The 10,895-nt window shown below is 41.1% G+C and overlaps 1 long non-coding RNA gene across 2 annotated transcripts; it reads left to right on the forward strand.

The window, feature by feature from the left end:
- Positions 1 to 6: 6 nt before the first annotated feature.
- On the forward strand, positions 7 to 10,368 carry LOC112469259. Of its 2 annotated transcripts, none has more exons than XR_003042583.1 (4): positions 7 to 428; positions 1,056 to 1,150; positions 7,135 to 7,200; positions 8,393 to 10,368. It is a non-coding gene; the product is annotated as an uncharacterized LOC112469259 (long non-coding RNA). The 2 variants fall into 2 exon arrangements; XR_003042584.1 differs by having other exon boundaries at positions 7 to 144.
- Positions 10,369 to 10,895: the final 527 nt, after the last annotated feature.

Raw genomic sequence — 10,895 nt, forward strand, 5'->3', positions numbered from 1 at the left:
CCACGCCCTCCGGCACGTGACCCGCGGCCCTCTGCGCTTAAACCGGCGACGACCGCCAGGCCGTGGTGGGGCCCAGCAGCGCGGGAGGCTCTTCCCCTTTCCCGGAGCGCTGGATCCCTGGGCGGCTCACGGGCTGCAGCCGAGGTGCGGCGAGACCGACAGGGACGTGCTTAGCGCCGGTGGAGGCACAGCCAATCCCACCCGCGGCTTCCCTGGCTTGTTCTGGGCCTGGCTCCAATCCGTCTACGAAGGGTTTGCGCAGGGTCGGGTGCCCGTGTGGGACAGGGCTGCCCCTGGTCTGCGGAATGCTCGTCCTTGCTCCGGAGAGGGCGTACTGACCCTGCCTCAGGGAGTTTAGTAAGGGAGATGCGTGCTGTGATCAACACCTGGATGCTGTGAGCATGTAACAAAGAAACCTAGTTTAGATGGTGGGTCAGAAAGTCTTTTTTGAATAGCTTTGATATTTGAGGGAATGGGGAGAAACTCATTCAAGCGAGGCATAGAACAGAGAGACGAAAGGAAGGGATCAGGGATGATCCTTAGGTGTCCATTCTCAGCAACAGGATCGATTTGAGCATCATTCTCTAAGATATAGAGACTTAGCAACAGGATGGATTTGAGCATCATTCTCTAAGATATAGAGACTTGAGAAGTTTGGTGTGAAAGTAAAGAAGATCAAGATTGGAGATAAGAATCCAAGGAGAATGACATCTAAACAGATTTATAGGTCTGAAGCTCACCAGAAAAGTAACAAGATAGAAATTAAGAGTTTTGGAATATAGACGGTATTTGAAGCCATGGAATTGGATGGGATGGCCAAAGACAGGGGCATAAAGTGAAAAAAAAAAAAACATAAAACCAACCTTTAGAAGCCAGGAAGAAGAGCCAGTAAAGGATAACAAGCAGAGCCTGCCAGAGAAATAGAAAAAGGAGAGGGGATTGTCTGTGAAGCTAACTAGAGAAACTGTTTGAGGAAGCAGCGCCATGTGCTTTAATAAAGGCAGCTGAGAAGTCAGGTAAGAAAAGCCCTGAAGTGTCTTCCATTTTATCCCAAGGAAGACCCTGGAGCTTCCTCTGGAAGACCATTGCTGCAGGAGTGGGGGACAGAGCCATACTGCAGAGGGCTGAATGGAGAAATGAGAAATGAAGGGTAAGTTTGAAATTTTAAATGAAAGCAGGAGCAAGGGTGTTCCAACTTTACCGTGCTTTAGAACCACACGAGCCGAGGAATCTGCAGAACCCCAGGTACTTCTGAGGCAGAGTAGGAGGACTATGTTTATAAGGACGAATGGAGTGGGGCATCTTTGCATGGAGTAAGAATGGTTTAGCAGAGAGGTAAAGATGGAAAAGGAGACATCCACCTGAGGTGAAATGGGGTGGGCCCCAAAATAGACATGGAGTAATTCGTCTTTTCTGTATTCCTGGGGAAGAAGGAGGCTGGGAGACTTGTAGGTAGGAAGATGAGGGCATTCCTCTCCCTTTTCTTCAAGGGATTGTCAAGGAGATGTCATTTCTCCTTGGATTCACATGTTCAAAACAAAACTCTTGATCTCCACTTTCCTGCCAAATTCTCAAGCCTCTATATCTTAGAGAATGATGTCAAGGTCTCCAAAAAGAGAAGAAAAAAGAAGTGAAAAAAAACAAAAACTGCTCCTTTAAAGCTCCTGCTGTTTGGCCCCACCATAACGCTTGCTTCTTGTCCTTGTCTCTGTTGTCCACTAACCAGGGTTACAGGATCCTTCTGCCCACATCCTGCTGTCGCCTATCAGCATCCTTATGGGTGACGCAACCCACACCCTGCCATCCCTCCAGATGATCTCCTGGGACCTTTCTTCACCCTATTCAGGACCCTCAGTCCTTTGTCCCATCTTCTCTGCCCACTTCCTCCTTTCTTCCCTCATCCAGCTGTGATCCCATTTTTCTCCATTCCGGTACTGTTTTTGTCATTACCCTTAGTTAACATAATTGCTTTTCTGTCCCTGTTGCACTTGTCTGGCAGAGTCTCAACTCAGAATGAACTCAGCCACCTGCTTTCTCTGCCCCTGGCCCTGGAGGAGCCACACCACAGGGCAGAAGGTACTCTAGCAATTCAAATCTCTCTTTTCGGACCTGGCTCTCCTCATCGGCTGTCTCCCCTGTTCTTTTCCAAGCCATCTCCGCTCTCCTCAGCCTGCCTCATCACCCTTCGCACAGGGCCTTGCCTCTGTTTGTGGAGAAAGTGACACCATCATATGGAAACACCAGTGGTCCAGCCGCCACAATCGCCCCTCCACCCCTCTGATCCTCCACGACTTAGAAAACTGCCGATCCTGCCCAAGGCCAAAGCCAGTACTTTTTGGATCCCATCTCTCACTTTCTCAGAAAACTTACACTATTGATTATCCTACCACTCCTCAAAAACTGGCTCCTAGAAATAGCCTTTCAATGTACTCATCTCTTTCTTTTCTAAAAACAAAACAAAAACTGAAAACAAACTCAAAAACCTTCCCCGAAACAGTTATCCCTCTGCAGCTATTACCCCCTTCTTGTTCACAGGAAACCTCTCTCAAGAGTTGTGATGCTCGGTCTGTTTCCTCATTCTTAACCCACTCCAGTCTGGCTTCTGCCCCAGCACTCTGAAAACAAAACAGCTCTCATCAGGTTCCCTAAGGACCTCCATATCGCTACATTCATACAGCTTTTTCAGTCATCTTATGAATTTTCCAGAAGCATTCACTACCTCTTAAACACTCCCTTGTTCTCATGAAACTTTGTTGCTATTTATTTTTGTAATTATTTGATTGAAATCTTGTTTCCACTGACTGTGAGATCCATGAGGGGAGGGGCCACGTCACTTTATCACTGTTTGTCCCTCGGCCCTTACATCATTGCCTACTTCTCATCTCCACTTAGATGTCTCAGAGCAGCCTGGAAATCAATATCTCTAAAATAACATCCCTGATCTCCCACACCAGGGTCCTCTCCAAGGGTCCCTCATCCCAATAAATGGCATCTCCTGTTGCATAAATCAAGAAGCTAGAGTCATCCTTGACGTGTCCCTTTCTGTTACTATCCCCGTGCCCAAACATGGATTGACCATCAACTGAAAATAGGAAAAGTCTGGAGATTGAGAGGCTCCCAAGAGAACCAAAGCTTCTCCACAGAAGAGCCTATTCTGAACATGACCCACCGGAGTATCTGCCAGAGCAGAGGAGGCAGTAATGCAGTGTGTTTGGGGGTGGGGGGCGGGCACGCACGGATGTGCATGCATTCAAGACAGCATTAAAGACACTTTGATTATTTGCTCCATGCCCATATAGGATTCCCTATTCTTCTCAGATTTAAAAGATTATCTTTCCCTTGATAAACATCAAGACTCTAAAATTAGTCCTTAAAAATGGATCAATAGTCATTTCTAGAATGTTACCGGGTCTCAAATTCGTAAGTGCCTAATACCAGTTTGGAAATCACCATAAATGACAGACCAAAATTAGAATTAGGTGAGAATGTTCTTTATATTGTATCCTACCTGGCCTGATAATTCTGTTATCAGAAGTTTCTTTCTGTGGATTTCTTTTGTTACTTTGTTACAGAATGGTAGCCGCCTCTTTCCTCGTTTCAGTTATTTATGTAACAGGTGATGTTTCTGCTGCTTCTTTAAACACTAAATTGAAGAAAGAATGCAAAGCTATACCTCTGTTTTGGTTTCTTTTCATTGCTGCCACGCCTTTTCTCTGATCTCTTGATTTGATTTTCAGAAAGATAGAAGTTCATGATACAAATCAAAGTAATCCAAATGTTTAATATTTAAAATTCATTTTTATTGGAAATGAAAAGTGGCATTTTTCAAGTGATTCATTAAACAGTCTCAAAACTGTCTTTTAACTATGTTTAGTTGTTTTGAAAGCGAATTTAAGTAAAACCTTTCTAAAAGCCTATTTACCCTGAAACCCATGGAAGGAACAGTAGACATCTCTCCTACCCCTACCAGTGACTCTGCCGGAGAAAATGCTCATGGGAGTGTTTGAGCTCGAAGACGTTTCTAGAGACTGTATAGTTCAACTGCTCCACACACCAGCTGGTTGTCAGAATCAAAGAGTTTACTGAAAGGAATGGATGCATGGGGATTACAGTAATTCCAATAGTATGGAAACATATCAAATGAAAAAAGAAAATCTCTCTTCTCCCTCCTCCCCAACAATCCTCAAGGCCACAACCCAGAGGAAGCCACTGTTGCCAATGTCTCTTTTTAGCTCTGATGATCACAACATAACTCTCATGTACTTGTCTTATTTCATCAGCTCCAAGTAGTGTATGTTATTCCCTGCTATGAAAAATAAAATGAGGATTTTAGTACATTGATCTGCTCCTCACCTCCTTTATCCCCATACTTTTCAATTTTTGTTAATTGTATTATTTTTAGTTTTTCTAGTATTTACTTGCATAACTTCATGTAACATACCTAGACTTCCATTTTTGATCCATCAGGGTTAGAAAGTTTCCAATGACACTCTGCTGTATGAGATTAGGAGACGAAGGTGCCTATACCAACCCCCTTCTCTCCTTCCTCTTTCCTACTCCCAGTCTTTTACATTGTCAAGGTTAAGGGTATTTATGTTCTATAAATACAAGTTCAGTGCCTTGCCTATGGACCATTTCTAAAATTTGAAAAATAATAAGCGTTAAAAATATGATTATTTTAAATATTATGAATATTTACTATAGAACTGTAGAATGACTGGGTCTATAGAAAAGTATATGTAATCTGTGCTCACTAAATTTGACCACTTAAAAGAGAATCTCCCAAATAACAAAGTCAAAAATCTTCACTGTTTGCTCAAAAATTATGGCACATTTTTGTTTGCTTCAGCTACAACTAAATTCACATGGTTTTTGTTTGTTTTTCTGGAATTTTAAATTGCTTTTCTTTTTTGTTGTTGCTGTTGACAGAAGAGACTATGCTTTTATCCTATCTTTTAGGTTTTCTAGGTTCTTGTTAATTATACAGTTTGCATAATTAACATAATGGACTCCATGTTGTTCTTGCAGACATTCTACAGAAAGCCCTCGCATTTCTTATTCTGTTCTGATTGTCCAGTTAGAATTGCATCTGGCTGCAAGTAACAGAAAACCCAAGTTACTGTAGCTTAACAAATAGGGCTTTAATTTTTCTCAGGGAGCAAGAAGTCTGGAAGTAAGCCATCCATGGCTAGCCCCTGGAGCTCCATGCTGCCTCAGAGATCTATACACCTTTTTCCTCTCCACTTAGCAATCTATCCTCAATTGTGTCACTTTCATCCTCATGCTTATCGCCTGATAACTGCATGACAGATGCTTAGACTAACATGGGGTCCACAATTCTTAGGCAGGAAAGAGGGGAAAGGTGAAGGGCAAAAGGCCTTGCTGGCTGACTTTGAGTCTCTTTTAAGAGTTTTCCCAGAAGCTCCCACCCAGTGACCTCTGCTTACATCTTATTGGTCAAAATTATGTCTAATAGCCACTCTAGGTGCAAGGGAATCTGGGAGATGTAGTTTGAGGTTGGGTACACTATGCCCTGTTGAAAGCTGGAGTTTTTAATAAGGAAGAAGGTAGAAATGAATATTGAATTAGCAACTAGCAATAGGCTGTTTATTGCATTTTGGGGGTAGTTGTGCTGTTTCTTAAAATGCATATTCTCAGGTCCTATTCCTGCCCCCCTAGCTTGGGAATCTGCATTTTTAGTAAACTCTTCAAGTGATCATTTCCAGACTGTCACCTGTTCACAGACAAAAGTGCAAGGACTACTACTGAGTAGTTGTTAAAGTCAAATCTGAATATGAACTCTTTTATCCCCTGATGGATTATTTAATCAACATATTTCTAAAGTTCCTACTTTGCATCAGCATTTTCTTATTTTTTTTTTTTTTGAGAACATGGATATATATAAAGCATCCATTACCCTGGCCCTAAAAAGTGCATTCTAAGACAGCATACATCACACACAAAAATCTAAGGAATATAATATTGCAACAGAGCTAAGAAGGTGCTACAGGGGTTTATTGGCTTGCCTCTGCTTTGAAGACCAATGTAGTCAAACACAGGGGCTACTTGGAAGATGCAGAGGCTGAAGATGGTCAGGATTTGGACAGGTGAAGAAGAAGGCAGTTTATTTCAGTGAAAACCATGTGATAATAGGTACACGATAAACATCAGGGAAAGTAAACAAGAAAAAAGTAGACATACTATATGAAGTATTTGAGAGTAATATGATGCAACTTAAAACTAATGGAAAAATACAACTAAGTTATTGCTATTTCATTATTTTATTGTTACTTAAAAGTTTCATATAAAACAATATCTGATATCATCAGAGCTAATATTTAAGTTGAAATGCTTTTATGTTAAAACTGATATGAACATTTAATAGTATTTTTAAAATAAAATACTGGGAACAAGATGTACCCTAGAATTAAAGTAGTTTTAAATTGTGTTTAGGTGAAATAATGCCTGTGTTTATTGTTTTATTAATACGACATTATATAATAGATAGGCCTAGCAGTTATCTCAATTGTAGTAGTATTTATATGAGATCAAAATAGAGAAAACTCCGCAAATCCTGGGGTAGGGTACAGGGAGCCCTTCTTGACTATTTTCTGCGTGTCATGGATGAAAGATCTACCACATGGCCGGACTGTTACCACAATGTGTGAGCTGCTTATAGAATGTCACACAGCTGAATCGTGTGCTCGCAGGAGGAAGAGGATGTTGAGTTTGTAAATTGGCCGTGGAAAAGCTACAATCCTAGAGAACAGGGAAACACAGAGAAGGGCATCTGACATGTGCCTCCACTTTGTGCAACATGGATTTGCTGCTTTGAAAGTGATGGCTGAGTGGCTGAGGCACTGGGTAGAAAGGGAAAGATAAGGTACTGAAAAGCTGAGCAAAATATATTTTTAGATACAATCAGAGCTGCAGTGGTAGAGGAGCAGTACTGATATAGGGAAGAGGCGTGAACAGCACACAAATTGATAAGTTGTATTCAAAGCCTGTAATGTTGCCAGACCAAGGGAAGAAAGGAAGATAGGGATTACTAAAAAAATTTACCCACACCACAAAGGAAAACAGAGTCTTTAAGTCATCCTACACAAAATAAACCCAACTATTCTTTCCCTGCAGAACAAAGGCTGAGACTGCATATTCGCCCCTTTCATGCTGCATACTCATACCATCAAAGGAAAACAGGTAAACAGTCTTTAAACTGTAATTCATAGAAACTAAGAATGACATATAAACTGAATTCCCAGAACACTCAAGGCCCCTCTTGTCCCTCTCACCCTGTCCCTCTCAGTTTCTCAGTCCCTCTTCATCTCTCTCATTCTCTATCTTTAAGAGGAGGCCACGTCTTGGAGGCTCTGTTGCGCAATGGCTAGCGCATTGAACTTCTAAGAGGAGACCACGTCTCTGTCTATAGAGGCGTGTTCCTTCGCTAATAAGCTTTCCTTTTGTCTCTAACTCTGGTCTGCGCTTGAATTCTTTCCTGCGTGCTGTCAAGAACCCTCCCTCTCTTGGTGCAGGACTTGAGTCCCCACTCGAGAGGATTCGCCCTCTCTTGCATCAGTACCAGCAACTTCCAGGTTTACAGTGGGGCCCAGAAGGACACTCCAACCTAGGAGCAGGCAGGAGAAAAGCTGAAGTGCGGCCTTGAGTCAACTCAGTGCTTGATGGGATTAGGATCACCTGACCTGCCCTGACTGCCCTTGGGGCTAGTGAATCAGCAGTAAATTCATAATTGATTTCCTCTTCTTTTCCTGTGGGTCTGTGTTTACCAGAGCCACCAAAAGCTCAGGGTAACTCCTGGTGTTTAAAAGGTGCTTCTGGCAGTTTCTAAAACTTAAACAAAACCAAGCTTTTCTGTTTTTCTGGGCTTGTTTGTTTTTTAATTCTTTTTCAGACTATATGACTGATGTCTGGAAGGATATGTACTGACATTTTTATAGTGGTTCTCACAGCTTGGCAGGTTTTCACGTGACTTTCATCTTTGAACTTTCTAAATTCTTTTTGGTTTAAAAATGAACATGAGTAATTTTTATAAAAAGAACTGTTTTTAAAAGTACGTATACCTGCATTAACTGGGAAATCTTGACTATCACAATTTTGCAGCCTACTTTTCATTTAATAAATATTTTATTGTGAATGCATGGGTCCCTGACATATTTGTATTTGCATGTATACATGTCAAAAATTGTCATGTAAATGGTGGTTATCTTGTACTGTGAATGATTTGTTTTTCTACTTTGGTATTATTTGAATTTAAAAAATATACGCGTATTATCTCCATAAGCAGGAAAAAAAATTTAAGGATAGGGTAATAGATTTAGAAAGGTCCATAAATATTAAGTAATCCAACCAATCATATCATTCCCCTCTCTAATAGACCCACCAGGAGGTGTCCAGTCCCTGCATCACCACTCAGATAACAAGGAGCTGCCGTCCTGTCAAAGAATCTGCTCTCTCCTAGCACAGCCCAGATTCTATGTAATTTCCAACCCAATACTCCCAGTTTTAACCTTTGAACTACCATTCACGGTCAAAATATTTTTGAGCTTCTACTTGTGTGTGCCACACCTTGTAGTGCGTGGGATATAACAATCAATAAAACAAGCAAAAATTCCTGCTCTCGCAAAGCTTAATATTTAGTAAATAGAAAAATGAGTAATATTATATCAGATAAGAATAAGTTATACAGAAAAAAATAAATCAGGGGACAGAGTGATACTTGTAAAATTTCAAATGCTATGTTAGCCAGCTTCCAAGATGGCCCGCAGTGATTTTCACCTCCAGATGTACATGTCCTCATGTGGTTCCCTCCCAGATTGAACAGGGCTGCTCTGTGTACCAGAAGGATATTACACAAATGACAGGCCATGTCTTCTGAGGGTAGGTTATAAAAAATATTGTGGCATCTGCCTTGCTTTTTCTTGGATCGGTTGCTTTGAGGAAAGCCAGCTGCCATGCTTCAAGGACCCTCAAGTTGCCTGTTGGAAGGCTGCTGCCTCCAAAGAACTGAGGGTCCCTCACAGAGTTGCAGTTATGATGTTGGCCAGGGCTATCGTTATCTAAAGTGTGACTGAAGACAAAGAGGATCTACTTCTAACTTCACTCATGTGGTTATTAGCAGGAGGCCTCAATTCCTTATGTGGGCCTCTCCATAGATGCTGGAGAGTCCTTCAGACATGGCAGCTGGCTTCTCCCAAAGCAAGGCATCCAAGAGACAGCAAGGTAGAGCTACAATGTCTTTTATTATAACCTCAGAAGTCACACACCACCACTTTTGCTATATTCTTATTTGTTAGGATCACTAAGTACAATCTTTTAAGGGGAGAGGAATTAGCTTTTGCCTTCTGAAAGGAGAGGTGTCAAAGAGTTTGTGAACATATTTTAAAATCACAACACTCAAGGTTGATTTTGTAACATTACGCACTGGTCATTTGGAAAATATTTGTTCAGAGTTTCAAGGGTCTTTTAAATGTTGATAATTTCATTATACATTTTCAAAAAATCCTGTTACTGTAATGGCTCCCACTAGGTATCACTACACACCTATTTGAATGGCCAAAATAAAGAAATAGCGATTATACAAAATGCTGGTAAGGATGGGGAAAACTCATACATTACAGGTGCGAGTGTAAAACGGTACAGCCACTCCATAAAATAGTTTAAGTTTCTTACAAAAATACATGTGCATTTATCGTGCAACCCAGCAATCACACTCTTATGTTCATGCAAAAACCTGTATATAAATGTTCATAGCAGCTTTATTCACAACAGTCCAAAACTAGACACAAGTGTCTTTCAGTGGTGAATGGTTGAACAAACTCTGGTACGTTTTACAAATCTGGTACCCGGATCTTTTATATTGTCAATCAAGTCATTGCTAAAAACTGAATAAACTGGGGTTGATGTGAAAGTTCTTAGTCTCTTGAATCTAGTTTAACAATAATTGGCTAGTAGGATTGCTCAGCAGCTAATGTTATCCAAAGTTACCACCACGTTGACTGTATTCTTCCAGCTTATTGGGGTGGTGGTGGGTGGATTCGGGGGTGGTTGGGGAAACAGCATTAAGTCCAAAATCCTACTTGTTGTATTTCCGTACTTTAATAACACTGCTTAATAGTTTAGAAATTCATGCAAGCTCAAGTGGTAATATAACTTTCATAATTCTATTTGTACAACATACTACCACATGCCTTCTTCCCCCTTTTAAAAGTGGTATTGGAGTGGCTCCCTGTGGATTTCTAATAGCTTCCCCATTTTCCATCATTCCTCATCGATCATGGGCAATGTTCCTACAATCTCATCTGAATATTTCCCAAAAATCTTGGATATTTTTCATCCAAGCAAAATTTTAAGTCAGTTAGTACAATGCCCACCCCAACACCCACCCAGAAAGAAAACATTTATTTTTAAAAAAACTTTGTTATTTACCTTGGGCTTTGTATTAGTCTGCTCGAGCTACCATAACAACATACCACAGACTAAGGGGCTTAAAACAACAGAAGTTAATTTCTCATAGTTCTGGAGGCTAGAAGTCCAAGATCAAAGTGCCAGCAGGGTTGGTATCTGGTGAGGCTTCCCTCATTGGGGTGCAGATGATGCCTTCTGTGTCCTCACACGGCCTTTCCTCTGTTTTCATGGAGGCAGTCTTTCTCTTCCTATAAGGACACCAGTCCTATTGGATTTTGTAACATTACATACTCGTCATTTGGAAAATATTTGTTCAGATCTCATGACCTCACTTAACCTTTATTACTTCCTTAAAGGCCCTGTTTCTAAATACAGTCGTCATATTAAGTGTTAAGGCTGCAACATATGAATTTGTGGGGGAAAACATTTGGGCAAATAGGCTTCAATTCCTCTGCCCAATGTTTGTTTTTTTT

The sequence above is a fragment of the Pteropus alecto genome, unplaced genomic scaffold (assembly GCF_000325575.1).
Source record: "Pteropus alecto unplaced genomic scaffold, ASM32557v1 scaffold146, whole genome shotgun sequence".
NCBI classification, from domain to species: Eukaryota; Metazoa; Chordata; class Mammalia; order Chiroptera; family Pteropodidae; genus Pteropus; species Pteropus alecto.